The sequence below is a fragment of the Choloepus didactylus genome, chromosome 12 (assembly GCF_015220235.1).
Source record: "Choloepus didactylus isolate mChoDid1 chromosome 12, mChoDid1.pri, whole genome shotgun sequence".
NCBI lineage: Eukaryota > Metazoa > Chordata > Mammalia > Pilosa > Megalonychidae > Choloepus > Choloepus didactylus.
In genome coordinates this window covers 8,002,021-8,025,102 of record NC_051318.1, presented here as the reverse complement: position 1 = coordinate 8,025,102, position 23,082 = coordinate 8,002,021, and the positions used below count along the sequence as shown (strand labels likewise).

General features: G+C 43.0%; 1 protein-coding gene across 1 annotated transcript in view; it reads left to right on the top strand.

Annotated features, from left to right (window-relative positions):
• The first annotated feature begins 18,831 nt into the window (after positions 1–18,831).
• FRY (FRY microtubule binding protein) overlaps positions 18,832–23,082 on the top strand; it is a 432,465-nt gene continuing 428,214 nt past the window's right edge. The window contains exon 1 of the mRNA XM_037799978.1: positions 18,832–19,002. The gene's annotated coding sequence lies outside the window, so the exon portion shown is untranslated. The remainder of the gene's footprint in view (positions 19,003–23,082) is intronic.

Genomic DNA, 23,082 nt, shown 5'->3' with positions numbered 1-23,082 from the left:
CCTTGAGACCCACCAGTAGACCCTGAGAAAAGTCTCCCAGGATGCCAACTGCCCAACGGACGCCCAGACTGGGCAGGGTAAACAGATCATCCCCGAGTCTGAGTTTGCCGGTTCCAGCCACACCATTTATCATCTAGAATTTTATGAATTAAATACATGTAAAAGGTACCCTAGTACTGAACTGATTTACTGCTAATGCTTCCTCAATTTTTAAGTTTCTTGCTGGAATCCCCAACTATGAATGTACATCACAGAAACAACCTTCAGAAAACCTGTGATAATGAGAAGGCTACCTCTGGATCCTTTACTCTCTACACTGAGCTGTTTCACCCCAACTCCCAGCACCCAAAATGCTGCCTCCTTGCAAAACCCCTAGGTGCCCAGTACCTCTTCCCCTTCTGCTTATAAACACCCACACTTAGGACACTTTCTGGAACTAACACCCACTGCATTGTAAATGACCCCTCACAGCTAAGATCAGGGCTGTAGCAAGGGTCAACTGTACGTTCACCAGGTTCTGCAGGTCAAATGATTAGCGGTGAGTGAGGTGGAGATTCGCCAGCTGGTTAAGCAGGCCCTCCCACCACACTGTTTGGGTGAAATCTGGGCTCCATTTTTCTTAGCCTTCTGAGCTCTACCAAGTCTCTTGAAACTTGCTGGGGCTTGGCCTTCTCACCCCAAGCGTTATTTGGAAGATTAAATGAATTAATATAATGTAGCACTTAGAAGAGTGCTGGAACATAGTTAAGTGCTCAGTAAATGCTAGTTGTTATTATTTCATTCAACAATGAAGATTGCCCAGGGGTTCATTTTCTAGAAAGAGTGTTTGTTTTATTTGTTTTGTTTTGGTTTAAGAGGTGTGGTCAAGATGGGAAAATAACCATAAAAGAGGAATGAATATTTGGTTTGGTTTTTGACTCTGCCACAAATATGCTGTTAAACAAACCTCAACTTTTCCACCTGCCAATGGGGACGGCAAATACTTGCCATAAGAATTCTGTAGGAATATCACAGAGGCATGATACAGTGGAGAGAGAGTTACTTTAGAGCTGTAAAACAAACGTCTTAGCTCCGGATTCCCTTTAAATAGTTGTATGACTCCTTGCACCTTTTCTGAGAATTAGGGGGTTGGATGAGGTAATATTCAAGGGTGTCTGCCTATGCCGCAAGCTTATTATTATAACAGAAGTGAGCTGAGCACTAGGGAAGAAAGACTCTATGTTAATTCATGTTATTACTAAGTATGCATTTTGGAAAGGATCCCAAAACTTTGGTTAGGATAAAATTTATACCTTAAGAAAATTAAAGAATAACAACCCAGAAGTCAGTTGGCAACATAACTGTCTCTGGAAGACTCACCTTAACATACAACTAAAAGAAAGAAAGAAAGTCCCAATAATTTCTGAACCAGTGGCTAGTGAATACAAGCACTTGGATAGCCAAATGGACATGCTCTTTCTCATGACACTGCTCACTCCGGGCCATCACACGTGGGGCATCGGAACAGGAAACTTCCCTGCCAGATAGTGTCTTAGTGTCCCCGGCTGTCATAACAAAGTACTGCAAATGGGGAAGTATAAACCAACAGAGATGCATTCTCCCACAGTTCTGGAGGCCAAGAGCCTGAAATTGGGGGGTCAGCACAGCCACATCCCTTCCAAAGGTTCTAGGGAAGAGTCCTTCCTTGCTCTTCCAGCTTCTGGTGGCTTCCAGAAATCCTTGGCATTCCTTGGCTTGCAGATGTGTCACCCCAATCACTGCCCCCTCCATTGTCATGAGGTTTTCTCCCCAGTGTCTGTCTGGGTCTCCTCTCCCTTTCTCATAAGGACCCCAATCACATTGGATTAGGCTCCCCTTTAATCCAGTCTGGCTTCATTCACATCTTCAAAGGCCCTATTTCCAAATAAAGTCACAGTCACAGGACGGGTGTCAGGACTTGAACATGTCTTTTGGGGGAACACAATTACCCCATAACAGACAGCACTTAGGAAGCATGGCAGAGGCTGATTGAAGGTGTGCAGTCAACACATCTTGAAGTCAGACCCGAAATTTCCATGTGGATTAGGGCCCTGGGGCCTGGCTACTCAAAGTGTGTCCAAGACCCAGCAGCAGCAGCCCCAGAGCACTTGGTAAGATTGTGGGAGCTCAGGCCCTGGCCCAGCCCCGCTGTGGCAGAACCCGCATTTTCACAAGATCCCCAGCTGATTGGCAAGATCCTACGTCTTCTCAGAGCCCTCCAGGCATTCCAGAGAGGGTCGCCGGGCTCCTGCTCTTTATGGTGGAATTACGTTTAGCATAAAGCCTTCTCTTCTGACTCTCTTTTAACATCTCTCTGGACTTAGCCTCTTTTCCTTGGGAAGGGAGACAAGCCAAGCTGAGACGACGATGGTGAGGTTTGCAGAATGTGAACCAGAGTTTTCTGTTATTCTGTGTCCATCCTCAGCAATTATTCTCCAGAGCTGCTAATTGAGGCTAAGGGTGCCATGAGCTGCTTTTCATTTTTCTTTCTGGAAGCTAAGCAGAACGAGCCTCCACCCAGCCCCTATTCACTCTCTGTGGTGGCGATGGAGATGTGCCACCCACCCAATGCCTTTCCCAGGAAGGCCCTGCCCTGCTGCTGAGAGCACAGTCACCAGCCTTCAGCTCTCCTCCACCCCCTAGGTCTTGTCCCATCTGCAGGGAGCCGCCTCGCCTGCACTCATGCCCTTCAAGGGCAGCTGCAATCCACTAACTGTGGAGATGGGGGCATAGAGGTCCAGCCATCCTGGCCCAGTGCAGCCCAGTGCATGACAACACCGAGGGTCATCTCCAGAGCAGAGTCCCCAAGGCTGTGGCCGAGCTGTGGCTGAGCTGCGGGGCCTACATCCTAGTTCCTCCTCTCCCTTTGCCTAATCTACTTTCTTCCTCTGCCTTCCACCAGTGGTGACCCCAAGGGCACTCCCTAAAAACACCCTGAACACTAATCTCTGTCTCAGAGCCCACTGTCTGGAGATTCTGGCCTGGGACACACTGTGTTGGTTTCCTAGGGCTGCTGTAAAAAATTACCACTAACTGGGTGGCTTGAACAACAGAAATGTATTGTGTCGTAGCTCTGGAGGCCAGCAGTCTGAAACCAACATGCTGGCAGGGCGGTTCCTTCTGGAGGCTCTGAGGGAGAAACCTCCCCTGCCTCCTGGCTCTTGGCAGCCGGCCATCCTTGGCATTCTTTGTCTTGCAGAAACATCACTCCGACCCTTGCCTGTCTTCACATGGCCTTTTCCTCTTCATCTGTGTCATCTTCCCTTCTATTCCCTCCTAAGAACACTGGTCACTGGCTGAGGACCCACCCTGATCCAGGATGATAATATCTCAAGACCCATAACCTAATTGCATCTGCAAAGACAGAGTGAACAAGTTATCGTTGATGTTACTCCCCCAAAATATCAGTGAATGATGAATAGAGAAAGTGTGTTGGCTTGGAGCTGTGTACCCCAGGAAAACTTGTTCTTAAACTCAATCTATTCCTGTGGGTGTGAAAAGGACTTTTTGATGAGGTTACTTCAGTTAAGGTGTGGCCCAGGATGAGTCTTGATCCAGAAGGGTCTTCATCTTTTGTAAGCAGAATGAAATTCAGATACACAGAGAGCCATGGGAAGAGGCAGGAAGTCAATGGAACCCAGAGAAGCCAGTAGAGGTTGCCATGCACATTGCCGCAGGACAGAAAAGCCAAGAACCAAGGATCACTAGCAAAGCCAGCCCCAGAACGCCACGGTCTTCTGGGAGAAAGCAATGCCTTGATGACACCTTGATTTTGGATTTCTCCTAGCCTCAAAACTGTAAGCCAACAAATTCCCATTGTTTAGGCCAAACCCATTTCATGGTATTTGTTTTGGCAGCCAGGAAACTAAGACAGAGGGTGAAGGTCAATTCAATAGCAGGTAGAATAAGGCTCAGGCTAAACTGAAAGAAAAATGAAAAGATCAAAGACTCTGGTTCTCTCTGCTTTCTCTCCTCCTAAGGGCCTCCCGACCTTTTTCTCCCATTAAAGATCCCTCACAGCAATTTGGTTTTCCTTGACTCAGTATCTTTATTTTAACCCCACCTGCTCCCAACAGTTGGTGCTTGTACTCCTTCCCCATCCTTAGCCCTGAACCAACAGTTATGGGTCCCATGCCCTTAGGACTTAAGGCCTAACTAGTGAATCCAGAGCTGAGTGGATTTGGGCTGGCACAGACAGCACGCAGCTTGTGCATGTTAAAAACAGCCCCGTACAGACAAATGGCCAATGGGAACCCTTGGCGATTCTAATGGGGGATCTTTCAGACATGACAGCTGTGGAGAGCCAGACTCTGGGATCATGGGGTGGGGGGAGATAACTGCAGCCAGATGGATAACCTTCAACCCCTGACTGAGGAGGCTCCTCCCAGTCCTAATCTTTTGATGTGGAAGTCTTCACCTGCTCGCTTCCTTCCTTCAAAGTTCTGGGAAGTTGATGCTATCTTGCCAAAAGCCTTTTTGATTTCTTTAATTCCCATTAGTCTAGTAGTGTACTTGGCTGTAGAACAGAGATTCCGATATGTTGGTGATGGTCTCTTCTGATCTAGCAGTTCTGAAGGATAAACTTGCCACAAAATGAGAAAATTAAATGTGGCACCCTACCCAAAGGAACAATTAGGCACTGTGTAACGCCCAAAAGAGATATCGTAAACATAAGGACCCAAATACACTTACAGTATTTTAACATTCATATTTTAAAAATCATGCACCTTCTCCGTTTACACCATATAGTCGTTCTGCATTGCATGGAGTAGAAGCCGTGTGAAAAGAGGGACACTGTCAGGGGATATTTGGGAGCTGAACAGCACTGACAGTAAGCAGCAGTCTTCCAGGAGACGCACAACACCTCCCATTTAGATGAGATGGGAAGGCAGGAGACCAAGCAAAGAGGACCTGAGGGAGGAGCCACTGCTCTGGGAAGGGAGGAGGGAGATGGAGAAGCCATAAACCACAGGCGGGAAAGCACCAGCCCGGAGTGCAGCAGACCCCACTGCACACAGCGCACACCACTGCACACAGAGCACACCACTGCACACAGCTCACCCCATTGCACACAGCGCACACCACTGCACACAGTGCACACCATTGCACACAGCACACACCATTGCACAGCGCACACCGCTACACACAGCACACACCATCCGCTCATCTTTTATGTCTTTTAGCACATTTACATGGCATGACCTATGGAGAGGCCCTGATCCCAGCGTCTGGAGCACAAAAGCCAGTGGGGTCCAGAATGGCACCTTCCCTCCCACTTTGGTTCTTGCTCTCACGAATGGCAAACAGAAGGCCTGCATCCCTCTGATTATTCCTGAAAGGTCCTGAGTATCCAAAATGACTGAATGCAACATTTATTCATTCATTCGGTGAAATGAATGAAGAGGAAAAGGGGAGCCCAGGGGAAGGAAAGACAGGTTTCACCAACCCGCACATATTCTAGAATGATCCCTGGGTCTGCCTCCCACTTGGATGTGACACATGAACATGGTTTAAAGAGAGATTTCTCTCTCCGTTAACATGTCGGTAGGTACGCTTCACATGATTAACTTTAAAAGAGTTATGTCGAATGTCTCAAATCTGGTCAACTTTGTCATAAAGAAACTTCATTCCTGGAGGATATTTTCCTTGAGTTATTACTGTATCAAGAAAACTTTAAAATACAAGACAAAAAAAAAAACAAAACCTCAGATTCAGAAGTGCTATTTACCTTTGCTTAATATCAGATTGTCAAAATTAGTAATCATCAACTGTAAGAAAGAAATAATTCAATGTGTTTCTTTATAAATCTTGAGTAAAGATTCAATTTTTCCATGGTAGAGCATAAGTTATATGGAATTTAATAATATTTTCTCTTGGGATCTATTTTTTTCCACTTACGAAACAACATTTTCAACAAAAAATCGACTTTGTCAATGCATATACTGGGTGTTATAAAATAAAGCCAGATTGCTGATTTGGTATCTCTTTTCTAAAAGAAACAAGAATGGACCACGAATCGATGGACCAAAATTATGTAGTGTTTTGATTGCCTAGAATGTAAAGTAGGAATATTTCCATGTATTTGTCTATTAAGCAAATGTATAATGTGCATATGCATCTGATGTTAAATTGCTCTTAAAGTGAAGTACATTTTTTCTCTGATCCAGCAGCTTTTACTGAGTATGACAGAGATACCTCATACTGTGTTTGGAAGCACAACATAATTGTTTCTAAAATGTATTTTTAAAGTCAATATCTAAAAATATTCTAAATGTACTCTTGGGCATTCCTCATCCTAGATGAGTACACTTCTCATTTTCTAGAAAAATCAGAAGCATAGTCCATCAAAACAAAACCTGTATTTTCAATTCTGTTTACATGATTTGATTGTGCAGGAATAATACTTAGGATTAACCAACCTAAGTGGTTAAACTAAAAGATGATATTAAACTTGAGTAGCTTGCCACAGATTTTATATAGCTAGAACTCTGTCTCTTACTAATGTGTAAATACCAGAAATACTGACTAACAAAGAAATGAATAAAGTAAATATTAAGTATAAGGTTCTTTTATCTTAATATTTCTAGAAAAAAATAAGGAAAGTCAGTTATATTATGCATGAGTTCAACATTGTTATCCTCCAATTATATCTTTTATTTTTGTAAGGTATATTTGAAGAAACAAGATGACTTGATGTTGTACAAATTAAATCAATGAAGAGAAACTGCTAAAGGATAAAGCAACAACATTTATCACAACAAGTATAATTTCTTTTGGTTTTAAAGTCACTAGGAATTTTGGAACACTGAAAGTAAGACAGAGCAAAGAGATTAAAATATATTTTGCTTTAACTGACGCTGGCAATTTTTCTTTCCCTGCATATTTTTAGGGAAATTAAACTCATCTTTTGAAAAAATATTTATTCTATAATTATAATTGCTCTAAGATTTTAAATTCATTCTCTGGCATGTAAATACGATTGTAATTAAATCAATTAATACATTATTTGGGTTTAAAGCAAATCAGGCTACAGTTGGTTCACCACCCATTACACTTTCATCTTTAGTCTACAGTTGAATCTATTTTTTTTTTACTGAGCAAAAAGGTAGTGAGAATGACGTTTTTATTTATTTAGAATCAACAGTCCCAGATTCATCCGAATAATTTATTTTGCTGATTCTTTGGCACTTCAAAGCCTTTAGTTTGTGTGTATTTTCAGCACATGCCTGAAAATCTTATGTTTGCAATTTGGTGGTGGTTTTAGCAGGCATTTAATTGTGACTTCAGATCGGATGCTTTACTTATAAAGTACTTCGAGCCTCTTACTACAGAATTTGGGAGACACTGGTTTGAAAAGACAATTACAGAAATACATCATGTATAAATGCATAGTCCAGAGGAGGAAAATAATGAAATACATAAATACATCACAAGCAGTGAATAACGTTTCATGTCTTTAGGCAAACCTCATGCATGGGCAACTACCTCCTTAGAGCAACTTTCAAGGCGGTGCCAAGCCACTGCCAGCCCACTCCCAGCCCCCAGAGGGGGTGTGCAAGCAGGAGTCAAGAGCAGTTCTACCAGATGGTGCTAAAAAGTCCTGGAGTCACATACCTACAAACCTTCTGCCCCTGAAGCCCAATTGGGAAGGAATTCTCCATGCCCCAGCCTCCCTACCTTTCTCAAGCAGTACTTTAACCTTCTGACTTCAAGGTGGTTGTTAACCTGATTTCACTGCCACAAAACTGTTGAGGGGGAAGCACATTGTTGGACTTTATCGTGCTGCACACACATAAAGAGACAGCCCTGCCCCAGTTTTTACCTCTCCAGGCCTTTGCTGCTGGCCAATTCCCACATGAGTCCCCTAGGCTGCCTAGCCAACAAATATCTGATTTTATCAGCAAAGCTCCAGAGTTTGCTCTATTTGTAACATTCCTGAGGTTACTCTCTGACAGCTACTGTAATTCAATGCGTCCTAGTTCTGAATCAGGCTGAGGGCTGTGGATGCAGAACATAGAACCCACCTCAGGAACTACGCTGCAGCTGCTTCTCAGAGTAGAATATTTACCTGGCTCCTCCAGAGGTTCAGATGCCGTCAGCCTGATGAAAGCTGGACGGGAGGGCTGCATCTGCAAAACGAGCTCAGATGATTCACACGCCCCTGAAATATTTACCCCGACTCCAAACCGATCCTGGACAGCACTGCCCTTACTGTGTTCTCCTTTAATGTCGGAGATCTGCTTGTTTCATTTCATCACTAAAATGACAAACTCTGAAAGGAGTAACGGAATGCTATCACATTAAGCAGTGGAAGACAACCTGCAATGGCACATTTTTAATGGCAAAAAGATAGAAATTCTGGTCTCCAGCTTCTCTCAAGATTTCCATTTGCCTACATACCGTGTATTATTTTCCGTGCTCCCACTGCCATGAATTCTCATAATTCTTTACAGCTGGCCCTGTATGTGCATGGCAAATACATTTACAGTTATTCTGCAAACTCAAATGCCCACCGCTATCAAATAAAACAGTAACAGAGACTGGAGGTCAAGTTTAATTTCAATTCACTCTTCTTGTTCTTGCATCTTTTAAGAAGGAGAAACATAAATTCATTTACTTATTCACTTGTTACATGTTTTAAATCTCCCTAAAATTCCCTATAAAAACAGACTGAGTAACCATTTAGCAAACTAAAACCCCATAAAAGTCAACATTTAGAATAAACCTAGGTAGGGAAAAAACTACAGACAGCAAGAAGCCCTCCATGTGTTAGCAGCTGTGCAGTGAGAAGCAGAGGGAAGCAAAGGCATATCTGACCGACTTAAGGAAAACCCCACACAGTCAGCAGGTAGTCACAGGGAAGTACGGCAGGCCAACTTGAGAGCAGCTGCTGAAGCCGAGAGAGGTTCTGTCCACTCCAGTAGCCTGTGGATGCAAGGGGTACACTGGAGAAAGTCTGGGGGGACTGGGACAGTCTCAAACCTGACCAGCCAGAGCTCCCGAAGAGAAATTGCAGAGGAGAGTCAGGGAGACAATAGAGATGAATAAGGGAGACTGTACAGAGAAGTGCAAGAGAAGAGCAGAGACGGGAAAATCAGAAAGCAAGTTGTTACACTTTGCAAGACCACAGGAAATTACAAACAAGGGGTCTCTGTGAAGTTAGACAGGGATCTTGAATTCTGCCTCCTTTTAACAATTTAGGAAAACTGCTTTCACATAAAACCAAGCACCAGAGAACTACTGAGGTCAAATTCCATAAAAGGTTATTAAAATAAAAATAAAAAAATGAAAAGCAAATAACATCAGTGCAGGCAATGAAAGCTTGTCAGATAGTCAAAGCCCACAAAACCAATCAAAACTGCAAACTACTATTTCAAGATGATTTAAAAATATGAAGATGATGTAAGAAGATAAATCAAAGAAAAAATCAGAAATAAGGAGATAGAGTTGAAGAAGAAATTGGTAATTTTTAAAAAATAAAAATAACAGATAATGCCTTAAAAGAAATAAAAGGTGAAAGGTGAAAATTTTTAAATCAGGAAAAAATGAAGAAAGAGACAAAGGATTTGAGAGAGAATCACAATTTTGAAGACAGGCAAAGAAGAGCCAACATAAAGATAATAGGATTCAGGGGTGGTGGTGGTGAGCAGTGGGAGGGCACAGGAAAACAAAATAAACTCTAAAACTATTATTTAAGAAAAGTTTCCAGAAATTAATAAAAAATATTTAAAACTGTTTTCAGTGATCATATAATTATTCTGTTCTGTGTATATTTCTAGATTAAAACAAGTGAATAACTAGGGGATGTGCTAATTCTAATAACTCCTGTGTTGGTCCTTGCGAACCAGATTCTCAGCGGGTAATAAAACAGATAGAGTTGTAATATGAAAGAGGTTAAATAAAATCCCTGTAGACTGTATTTGAATTCTAAGTATCATTTACACACTTATAAGTCAAATATGTATTTATTATTACATATATAATATGTCGTATATATTCTATACATCATTCTATATATATATATTTCTATTTCTGTCCACTGAAAAGACCTAGGAACAATGATCAACCCAATACCAATGAGCAGTCCTAGCATACAGACTATATCTTGAAATACTTTTGCCAACTAAAAGAAACTAGATAAGCCTGGAGCATCTTGTCATAAAATAGCAAGAAACCTATGGAAAACTGCTTAGCATCTTGTCAAAAGACTCTGGATAGAACAAAGGAAAAAAAAATGCAATCATTTCAATTGACACTGAAAAAGCATTTGACAAAATCCAACACTCTTTCATGATTAAAAAAAAAAAAAAAACTCAGAAAACTAGGAATAGAAGTGAACTTCCTCAGTATGATAGAGCATCTCTAAAAAACCTCCCCCTCCCCCCTCCCCTCCCCCTCTCCCTCCCCCTCCTCTCCCTCTCCCTCTCATCATACTCAGTGGTGAAAGACTGAAGGTTTCCCCCCTAAAATCAGGAACAAGACAAGGATACCCACTTTTATCTCTACTATTCAACATTGTGCTGAACATGCTAGCCAGAGCAATTAGGCAATGAAAAATGTATTCAAATTGGAAAGGGAGAAATAAAACTATCTCTATTCACAGATGACATGGTCCTCTATGGAGAAAAGCTGAAAGAGTACAACCTACTAGAGCTACTAAATGAATTCAGCAAATTGCAAGCTACAAGCTCAACACCCCAAAATTAGTTGTGCTCACTGGCAATGAACAATGCAAAAAGCAAATAAAAAAAAAATTCCATTTACGATATCATCCAAAAGAATAAAACACCTAGGAATAAATTTTATCAAGAAGGTGCAAGACTTGTACACTGAAAGCTACAAAATATTACTGAAAGAAATTAAAGATCTAAATGAATGGAAAGACATCACTTGCTCATGGATTAGAAGATTTAATATTGTTAAAATATCAATACTGCCCAAAGCATTCTACAGATTCAATGAAATCCCTATTAAAATTGCAGCAGCCTTTTTTTCCTTTCAGAAATTGAAAAGCCAACCTTCAAGTTCATTTGGAATCCCAAAGGGCTCTGAATACCCAAAACAATCTTGAAAAAGAATCAAGTTGGAGGATTCACACTTTCCAATTTTAAATCTTACTTCAAAGCTACAGTAATCAAAACAGTGTACTACTGGCATAAGGATAGATATATAGACCAAAGGAATAGAACTGAGAGTCCAGAAATCAACCCCAAAATTTATGGCCAACTGATTTTTTGGCAAAGGTATCAAGACCATTAAATGGGGAAAGAAATGGTTTGGGGACAACAGGATAGCCACATGCAAAAGAATGAAGTTGAACCCTACATCACACCATATATAAAAACTAACTCAAAATGGATCAAGAACTTAGAGCTAAAAACATTAAAATCATAAAGAAAACATAGGGGTAGATTGTCATAATCTTGGATTTGTCACTATATTCTTAGATACAATATTAAAAGCACAAGCAATAAAAGAAAAAAATAGCTCAAATAGACTTCATCAAACTTAAAATGTTTGTGCATTGAAGGACATTACTAAGAAAGTGAAAACATAGTCTACATAATGGGAGAAAATATTTGAAAATCATATATCTGATAAGCATCTAGCATTCAGAATATATAAAGAACTCCTACAACTCAATAACAAAAAGGCAAACAGCCAAATTAAAAATGGCAATGGACTTGAATAAACATTTCTCCAAAGAAGATATACAAATGGCTGAGAAGCACATGAGAAGATGCTCAACATTATTAGTCATTAAGGAAATGTGAATCAATACCACATTGGGAGGAACATTTCAGACCCACTAAGATAACTATAATCAAAACAACAACAACAACAGAAAATAAGACGTGTTGGCAAGGACATGGAAAAATATGAATCCTCAATGTGAGAATGTAAAATGCTTCAGCCATCATGGAAAAGAGTTTGGTGGTTCCCCAATAAGTTAAATGAAAAATTACCATATAACCCAGTCATTCCACACCTTGTTATATACCCAAGAGGACTGAAACAAGGAAGCAAACAAACACTTGTACACAAATTTTCATAGCAGCACTATTCACAATAATGAAAAGGTGGAAACAAATTAACTTTTTTATTTTTTAAGCCAGTGTTGGTGAATGTCTTTGTAACAACAGCTTAGTCTGTATCCTACCTCATATTCCTATGGTTGCTAACTCAAATGCTTTCAGGTGCTAAGCAGTGAACACAAATATATGAAGAGACAGGGTTAATACAGCAGGAACTGTGGTGAGCTGAAGAGTGCATACTGTACTAAAAGCACTGAAATTAGAAAAACAATTTTTTCCAATACACTCTATGGAAAACAAAATAGCTGTAGTGCCAAATCCACCTGAAGACTATTGTCTACACTCCTGCTTAATCAGCACGATTTGGATAATGTTATCCTTCCAGCTACAAATTTACTTAAACGTCTTACACACATTTCTTCTCTTTGAATAGAGTTTTGCAATTCTCATAGGAAAATTAAGCAAATATCTTACTGAAGTTCATATATTTTTTTAACAAGGATATGAACTCTTATTACATGGAGACTCAAAAATTCAGTGGCTCAGACAAAATAGGAGTTTAATTCTCTCTCTGTTGGATTTTCTTCATAGGGTCATCTAGAGACCCACCCTCCCCTGGATGTTAGTCTCTCCTACTGGGCTGAAGCTTCCTCACTACCTCCAGCCTGCAGAAAGGGAAGAGGAAGTGGAGGGGAGCGGATTCCTTATAAAGATGAGCCAGGGATGGACCACATCACTCCCGCTTGCATCCCATTGGCCAAAACCTAGTTACGTGACCACACCCAACCACAATGGGGTCTGTGGCATCTACAACTCTCTAACTAGGTTGCCATGCTCAGATAAAGCTCAGGGGGTTCTTTTAATAAAGAAGAAGATGGGGAGAATGGATATTGGGAAACAATGAACAGTTTCTGCCATGTAGACTCTAGTCTAACACATTTCTGGCTTATCTGTGTAATCTGAGGGAACTCAGAGGGTAAATACAACATGATTCCTTCTTCCGTAATGCTTGCTGGATTCTGCTGATCATTACTTTCTAGTAGGTGCTCACATGCAGCCTTTTAATAATCAGGTCTAGACCCTAATTCAGAATCATGGTTGTGCCAGTTTGGATGTATTATGTCTCCTAAAACTCCGTGTTCTTTGATGCAGTCTTGTGTGGGCAGATGTATTAGTATTGATTAGATTGAAATTCTTTGAGTGTTTCCATGGAGATGTGACTCAATCAACTGTGAGTGAAATGTTTGATTAGATAAGTTCCATGGAGGTGTTACTCCACCCATTTGGGGGGGGGGTGTTAATTGGTTCACTGGAGTCCTATAAAGGAATTCACAGATGAGGACCTCTGAACAACTGAGAGTGACATATTGAGGAGGAGCTGCAGCTAAGAGAGGACAAAACAGCCCACAACATTTTGGAGAATGCCATTTTGAAATGCAACCTGGGAGCAAGCAGATGCCAGTCACATGCCTTCCAAGCTAACAAAGGTTTTCTGGATGCCAATAGCCATCCTCCAGGGAAGGTACCCTATTGCCTATGCCTTACCTTGGACACTTTATAGCCTTCAGACTGTAACTCTGTAACCAAATAAAGCCTCTATATAAAAGCCAATCCATTTCTGGTATTTTGCACAACAGCAGCACTAGCAAACTGGAACAATGGTCAACCTTAGTCTTACTTTGCAAAACCTTTCTCTTTTTGTTTTGGAAAATTGGATTTAAATTTTATCTTTTCTCGTCTTCCTAGAGTGTGTTCATAACTCAGATTCTTCAGAGAGCAACTCCTTCCTGACCATGTTCAAGGCCATAATTATAACCCTTACAGGCAAAAGACAGAAAAAGACAGCAGCATAGAGGAAAGCAGTAAAACCATTTCAAATGGTCTAGGAAGTAAGGAGAGAGTGAGGTAGTGTGTCTGAGAGAGAGAGGGCGAGGAAGAGAGGGAAAGAGAAAATTAAGAAATAAAAAATAAATTAAAATCCATCATTGAGAGAAGTTTAGCTACATCAAGAAAATGCTTCAAGTCTTTGATTTAAAAGATGGATTAAAGTGTTCAATGTCAATCTCCTTTATACATATGCACTCATTACACACACACACCCACACACACACACACACACACACACACACACTCATACCTGAAGGAAACTAGAATTGTAAGCATCAGCTTCTCTGAATCATTACCTTGAAGTCTTTCAAAAGAAAGGCAAGAGCTAGAATCCTAGTCTAAATTTTCAGTTGTCTTCCCAGCTAAATGTCAAAACAGTAGCTTGCTTTTGGGATAACTATTCTTTATTCTGCTGAATTCTGAAAAATTACATATCAAGCTTGACTTTCCTTTCACATAATATGAGTATTTTCTATTTTCTTATTCTCTATTGTAACTGCTAAGTTGCTTCAACTCTTTTTCTTTTCTCTCTTAAGTACGTACCTATTTGCCTGGGGCAGGGGTGAGGAGGATCTGCATATATACGCAGAAAAGATAGTTCAAGCCGTTGAGGTGAACGGAAACATGAACTTCCAGATTCATCTCGCCATAGCCCCTTCACACTTGCTCCATATCACGGCTGCTTGCTTCTTCCTGAAACCTGTATACATGGTTATTCCCTGCACCTTTCCACCCACTGTCTCCTCTGCCCCTCTAATTTCAGATTACTGAACCTTCACTCATTCTTCACTGCCAGCTCAAAAACCACCTCCACCATGAAGCCTCCCTTGATCATCCCAGATAAAATCAGGTGTACTTGTCTCAGCTCAGGAAGAACCTGCCACCATTAATTTATTAAAGAGTATGCAAATGTAGCATTATTTTTATTTTAAAAACCTTCATAGTTATCAAGTTCATACTACTTATAAAAATTTTTCTTTTTCAACACGTTCCCTACTTTTGTAGTCACTATCTGCTGGTACCCTCCCTTTCCTGAAATTTAGGCTCCTGAGCCACAAGGTCAGCTGACTTTCCTAGAACAGCAGGGAACCCCAGGCTGGCTGATTTAAAAGCTTCACAGACAGCTCAGCAGGTCAGCATACGGGGTCCGCCCCTCCCTCCTATCCAGAGGCAGTCCCATAAGCATCCTAAGGGACAGCAGATCGCCAACCTTATAACTCATTCCTGGTGAACCGGGAAGGAGAAAAAGGCTGCTTGGAAAAGCTGAAAAGCCATGGCTGTGGAGCGGAGTTGACAGCTGACAGCCAGCTGAGTCCGCTCAGGAACACACTTTCCACTTGTGAAGACTTTTTCCCCATGCTATCACGTGTGGCCCAGTTAGGTCCATCCTTTAGCTCATTTTTTTTTTTTTCCTGAATATATTTAGGAAGCTGAAATGCTCGTCTGCTTTTACTTTTATCAGTAAGGAAAACTTACTCATTTAGCTATCTAACTGGCTGGTGCTGATGATATTTGATAACATTCACAAAGTAGCCTGTTTATTTTCATTATCTCATTTCTTTCTATCGGTAGTAACTCCTCTGGGAAGGACAACATCTGTTCCTCCAAAAGAAATAGCTACAGCCTTCTGGTTGGTTTTATCCAGGCTTTAGACTCCACAGAGATTAGCACCCCCAGTCCCCACCCCATTCTTTTTGATTCCCTAGATTTCTGCACAAAAATTTATGGAAAAGATAATTGTAATGCAGAGGTGTTAATTAGATATCAGAATCCTATGAAAGGAAAAAAAATGTGACTAAGAGGTACTGAAAAAGGAAAAGAAGAGAGGGAAGATTTAGAAAAGATTTCAAAGACCTTTAAAATCACTAGTAAATTATCTCTTTAGGAATTAAAAATTTTATAAAAACGTGACTTTCTGCTCCCAAGTGTTCAGGTTTTTTATTGCTAAAATATTAATATTGTGCTTTCCTAGAGAGAGATTCAATTTTAAATTCCAGGCATTTGGATTTACAGTTCAGTTCTCAGTTTATCAAAGTGTGGAAAATGTTTGTGTAATTCTCTAATGTTCTTGCAGCGAGGTCCCAGAGCTCCGGAGCACAAATGTTATGTGGGCCAATTAATACCCAAATTTCATAATGCATGTCAGCACCATAGACAATTAGTATTGGGGAAAAAAAGACTCCCCTTCAGATGATAACATGAAAGTGAACATTTAGCAGTCACTCACTGAGAGCCTGTTGGATCCCAGGCTCTGAGGATGGGAAAGAGGGTAGAGAAGGGGTGAGTTGAGAATGGGGACACAAGGAGTGCAGTAAAGAAATTAACACAGCACAGTGCCTGCCTTCAAAGGTGTTTACAATCCCATGAGGAAAACAGACCTGTAGACAAATGACACAGATGAGGGAAGGCCACATGGAGGAAAAGGAAAGTGCTGTCGCTATGCTAACACTAGTATCCTGGCAATAGACACAGGTAGCTTCCAGTTTTCAGATTGCAGAGTCACATTTCGTTAAATGCTGCCCAGATCCCATAAAGTTACTAAGGAGATCAGTAGCCAAGCTCTCTTCTTTGGGCCTGCAATATTCCTACTTCCCAACCAGATAGTAGATAAAACTGGTTTTCTTTGCACTTGTACAGGTTTACAACTTGGGAGGCTGAGAATATCAAGAACCTGGGACCCATGTCAGCAGATGGAGGTCTGGTCCGAGCTCCACCCCTGAAGCCAGGGGGCCCTGAGTGAGTCCCCTCACCTCTCTGAGAAGGCTTGGCAGTGGTTTGTATATTTCAAGGTAGAAACAACCATCAGTTGGTGATGGATCAGGGTATAAGTGAAGACGATTCACCTAGCCCACACACTCCAGTAGGCTAGGAAGAGACCCAAAGAGGAATCCACATTTTCACCTTCTAGTTAGGCTATCCCTCCTGAAGTCCACAGCTCTCCTTCATCCTGGGAGTAACTGTCCAGCTTTACACTCGGCCATGTCAGCCACTGCTGAAATAACTCTTTGTGACCGAGCCGAGCTCCTGGGGTCTTAGTGCTCTGGGTAGGCTGAGTTAGGAACCAAGGTGGGGAAAGTTCTAATCTTAATCCCATTCCTGTGGGTGTGAACCCATTGTAAATAAGACCTTTGGAAGATGGTATTTCAGTTTAGGTTGGAGAACTTAAGATCTGGGTGGGTCTTAATCCATGTGGCTAGAGAGAGGTATTATAAAGAGAGAGCCACAGGGATGAGCCAGAAGCCAGACATCAACAGAACCTGAAGAGAAAGAAGAGGATGTCCACATGCGACAGGAAAGTCAAGGAACCCAAGGACTGCCAGCTGGCCAGAATGCCAGTGAACCCAGGAAGAAGCAAGCCTTCCAGTCTCCAAAACCCTGAGCCAATAAATTCCTGCAGTTTAAACCAAACTGTGGTATTTGTCATCCAGCCTGGCAGACTAACTACCCAAAACAGGCACTTCGCTTACCTACTTAACCTTACTTTATCATAATGACTGCCCCTCAGAGGGCTGCAAACTTCTTGAAGAGAGAGACCTTGTATTACTAGCCTGTGTATCCCTGTCTGAGCACTCGGTAACCATGGACATGATTTACCAAATGAATGGATGGGTACAAGCCCTAATTTCTGCCCACTAAGAACAGAACCGTTGCATACTCCAACACTGTGCTTACATGCATTTCCCTATAGGACCCATCAGACTCTCTATATATTTTTTCTTATTCTGGTAAAATGCACATGAATGAAATTTACAATTTTAACCATTTTAAGTGCACAACTCAGTGGTGTTTAGTATGGGCAGAGTTGTGCATCCATCATCACTGTCAAATTCCAGAACAGTTTCTGGAATTTGTAAAGAAGCCTACAAAGAAACCCTATATCCAGTAGCGGTCACTCCCCTTCCCCTCCCCACACCCCCTGACAGCCACTAACCTACTTTCCATCTTTATGGGTTTTCAATTAATTTCTTGTTACACAGTATTCGTAGCGTCGAATATTAGAACACATCTCTTCCCACGACTGAAGAGAAATAAAATCTGGAGCCGCTTTGATTTAGTATAGAAGTATAGATTCGATCTCCAACTCCTCTATGATCTTGGGCAAGTTGCTTAGCTGAATGTAGCTTCTTCATAAAGAAGTTTAGACGGTGTGAGGGCACTTTCAAGTTAACAAACGAACAAAATAATAAAAGCAAAAATCTCTCTGGCTATAATTTGACGGTCTACCCTGGGGATCCTCCTCCGGGCTTCCTTAATGAAAGACTTCACCTAAGTAAGATTTCGCACCAGGGCTGCTGCGGCCACGCCCCGCCCGCGAGAAGATTCTTTTTCTTTTCTCTCACGTGGTCTGTTCATCTCTCGGTACGGAAGGAGACCGACCCCAGCACCGCAGGAAGCCGGCGACAGCCGCCCGCGCTCTCCCGAGGCTGCAGGGCGGGAGGTAGTGGGCCAGGGCCGGGGCGGGCGGGGCTGGCGCTGTGGAGGGGCGGGGCGGGGCGAGCGCGGAGGTGGGGCCAAAGCTGGGATGGGGCGGGGCTGGCGCGGAGGTGGGGCCAAAGCTGGGATGGGGCGGGGCTGGCGCGGAGGTGGGGCCAAAGCTGGGATGGGGCGGGGCCGAAACTGAGATTGGGAGGGGTCGACGCGGGGCGGGGCTGGCGCTGAGGTGGGGCGGGCACTGGAATAGGGCGGGGCCAGCGCAGGACGCGACTGAAGCAGAAGCGGGGCGGGCACTGAGATGGGGCGGGGCCGGCGAAGAGGCGGGGCCGGCGCGGGGCGGGGCCGGCGCGCCCAGCCAATCGCGGCGGCGGCGTGTCCCGGGAGGGCGGAGGCCGGAGGACGCCGGGGGCGGGGCTCCGCTTGACAGCGGCGGTCGCGGGCAGCTGAGCCCGGGCGCCGCGGAGCCGAGCGCAGCGCAGGGATCGCGAGAGGCGGCGGCGGCGGCGCCCGGTTCCCGCCGGCTCCTGCTCTGGGCGCGGCCGAGTCCCCTCCCGCGACGGCGGCGGCGGCGGCGTCTGGGCGATGCTGCGGGCCCCTCCGGCGCCGGTGCCCCGGCTTCTTCCTGAAGGTACCCCCTCTCGGCCCTCCCGGGGGCGGGCGGCGCCGGCGGCGGCTGGTGGAGCGCGGGCGCGGCGGGCAGCGGGCGGCGGGGCTGCGCGGTCGGGGGCGCTCCCCTCGGAGGAAGAGGGAGGCGGCCTGGGGGAAGAGGGCGGTCTCCGGCGTCCCCGACGGCCTCCCCGCGCTGCACCCCCTCCTGCCTCCGAGGGGTTCCAGGAGGTCTTGTTCCAGCAGCAGGAGCAAGTTTGGCGCCGGGACGCGAGGGGGCAGCCCGGTGTCCCTGAGGCATCTTGAAGGAGCGTGTGGGCGCGCGGGGACCCGTTCACTCCGACCCAGCGGCGTTCCTGCCGAGGTAGAACCCCCGCTGTGGAAATTCCTCGGGGCCATTCCTTGGGGAGGGGGCTCTCCTGGGGCAGGCGGCCCGAGAGCTCCCACAGGACGGCCTTTGGCTGCACAACAGGGCAGCAGGTGGTCAGTGTCCCGCTCCTCTCCGCGTGGGCTCTACCAAGGTCGCTTCTCTTAGAACTTCAAAATTTAACTCTACCCCCCCCCCCCGTCTAATTAAAGACCCCCAACACCAATGTGCAACGATTACCTTCGAATCTTTAATGTGCTCTTATTTTCCGTGGGCGCTGGGGGGCGCAACAGTGGATGTAGGAGTTAGGGTGAGATTGGGATTGGTGAATACAGAATGCATGCACCCCCTCAGCAAGTGAGAAAGTTTCAACCTTCAGAACAAGTTAGATTAGGTGAGGATTATTTGCTTTACAAAACTTCCTCTAATGCAGAGAAATAGTTGTTTGAGTTCGAGTTACAACTGCCTTGCACAATTCATAGGAATACATTGACCATAAATGGTTCAGAGTGGAGATGGTACATGGAGGTGGCACATACAATTGCAATTAGCAGACCTCAACAAATTGATGTTGAATTCTACTTAATTGCAGTACATCTGGTACCCTTCAGATCATACATGCGGATTCTCACATTCACTCTATGCATTTCTTACCAAGATGCATTCATACCGATAGACAATTTCATAATAACAACTTCCGTGCCCTTGAAACACCCTTAGCCAGTGACATCACCGTCTTGTTCTGGTCCACATGATTTACCCCCATACCAGGTAACAGGGAAGAAGCTGTAAGAACATTTGCATCATAAAGGGAAGGAAACTTCCTTAGTTAAGGATAACACATTGAACACATACTATGTGCCAGGGATATACTATCGCTTTAATTCTCATAGTCACCCCAATGAGGTATTATTTTCCCCATTTTAGAGTTTAAAGAGCTTTTGTAACTCTCCAAAGGAAATATGGCAAATAAGGAATAGAGGTGGGATTTGAACCTGGATCTGTTTGACTCTGTGTCCATGCACTTTATCACTACCCTATGCTGTCTCTAACCCCCTCTTGAGAGAAACTTGCACTTATTAAGATATATTAAGGAATCCACTTACATCACCCTATCCTGTCCCTACTGGCCTGGAGCATCAGCCCCTGTTGCAGAATGTCTTCACTCTTGGGGAATCCACTACTTATGCCATCTCAGTCATCCAAATCTATTCTAGCTCTGCAAGTTTAAGTATATCCCACAAATTGGCAACAGCACATCCCCTGCTGTATCCTCCTGGCACACTCGTCCTCCTGTACCAACTGTCAGAGAATTCCTAACACGGGCCGACCTACTTAGGAGGAGAGACTGGAGTGAGGTTACTAGGGAGGGTGATATTAGTCCAAGAATCCCTGAATTTTCCACTGCTGACCATAAAGGAAATTAATGTAGGGCCCTTGGAACAGGAAGCAGGCCTTCTGCATAGGGTGAAGTGCATATATGGGATAGCTCACTGTAAGCTCTATTAAAGATCATGTGTTCACCATTTAGACCCCTTTACTCATTGTCCTGGTGGTGGATGTGGCCACATGTCTACTCCTGATTCGATTACTCTTTAAAACTAATGCAGTTATTGCTTGGCTGAACAGTATCAAAAATTGGTATAATGGTTGTGTCAGTAATTTTTGAAGCCATGTCTAAAAATTTGTATCTATTATAATCCATGGTATTTGTTTTATCATTTCTCTTCCTGAAGAGGGGTGTGTGTGTGTGTGTGTGTGTGTGTGTGTGTGTGTGTGTGTGTTTTATCCCTTGGTAGAGTTTTCAACCAGATCTGGTTCCAACCTGATTTGCAACATTAAACTTAAAAAGAAATAAATGCACTTTAGAGCTGTGACCATATGCCGCCTGGAAACATATTCCTCCGTGTGGCATTTTACTCATGTTACTCCAGTGCTAAGAATCTCAAAGTCCCATATCCATGCTTTGAGATTTCAAATGGGCTTTCCTGTCTTATCATTTCATTCCATCCTTTGTAGTAGTGGTAATGTTTGAGATTAGTATAGCGCCCTGGAATCTCCTCTCTAATGTCTCTAAATTGACAAAAACTGAAGCAGCACCAGTTAAAGATGGGAACATAGACAATGATGTCTAGACAAGAATGGAAGATGGAAGATGTACCAAAAAAGTGCCAGGGATCAGGGATGAAGTATACTTCCTTACTTGTGATCTATAGAACTATTCAAAATTATTAAAATCATGCATTTTGACTAATGGCAGATGCATGCAAATAACTTGTTGACTAAAAACTGTCCAGAATTAAGTAACTTCCACTCTGCATTCTCTTCTATATAAATATCTTCTCACTAATGAGCAATACATTTTTATTTCCACATTTCATCAACTCTTAAGTTTCTGTCAATTATAAGACATAACATTACTTTTATATAACAAGAAGAAAGGAAAAAATACACCACTTTAACAACCGTCTTTTCCATGACATAGCATGCATTGGCTACACCTTGCTTTCGAGTTTCCTTCATCTCTTTCATGGGTTTTGGTACTTTTCCCTGCCGGTGTCTTCAGGAGTGTTGCTTGGCATGGGACGGGCAACCCGTTTGCTAATATCTCAGCAACAAACTACACCACAGTTCCATCCACTTGTTTCTTTCTTCAATCCTGTAAAGCACTTGGACATTGCTTTGCAAGGTATTATGGGAATGCTGTTCGTTCTCCAAAGATAAGTCTCCTTCAGGAACGTAACATTTATGCCTAACTGTCTCTGTGCACTCATGCATACAATAATGCCTCCGTTCAGGGCCAAATCAGAGTGCAGTCTTTCTGAAAACCACTTAAATAACAGCCAAGCAGAGCATGTACAGTTGCAACAATGCCCTAACGTGGTCAAAGTGATAAGGTGCCAAGCTAAGACCAAGTTTACGCATGTGCGGGGAAATGATGAAAGTGTTGTGACTGCTAAGTTGTCAGCAGTTTGAAAATACCATCAATATTAAGATTCATCCTAATTTCAGAGATGTTAAAGTGTGAAAAATAAATGAGCCTTATCATCAATGTATATGGTCATCTGTCTCCTTTTAGGATGAGCCCTAACATGTCTGCCTTCTTGAATGTATTCATGTGTCCATCGTTCATCCATCCAACCATCCATCCAACCGTCCATCCATCCACCCACCTGTACATTCTTTTTGTTGTTGTTAGATGTGTCAAACTCCAGGAGGGCAAAGACTTTTCCTTCTTGTTCTGTACTATATGCCAACCATGTAGGACAATCCCTGGCACACAGAAAATATGTGTAAGAGCAACATATTAGTAGATATGTGCTAATGAGTAGTTGTGGAGTGAATGCATGACTAGCCTCCTAAGGAAGGTATAAAGGTACATCAGGTAGCTCCTTGCCCTCCTGCTGGTTAGAAAACATATTCTTAAAATTATGACACTGACATGGATGACACACATAGAAAAAGGAAAAAGTCCAGCATTGTGTCTTTGGTTTTATTTACAGAACCCTATTCAAAATAGTTGATCCACTACTAAACCAGTATAGAGTAGAAAGAATTTCTTTGCAGCTTTTATTGATCTTTGACTACTGAAGGACTTTATAACAACTTATATTTTTTAATATAACTCAGAATCATAAATTGTTTGAGTTCTATTCTTAGTCTTATTTCATTTGCATGTCTTATTTTATACTTACATGTATCGGAAGTAACAGGGAAATACCTTTCCCTTCTCTG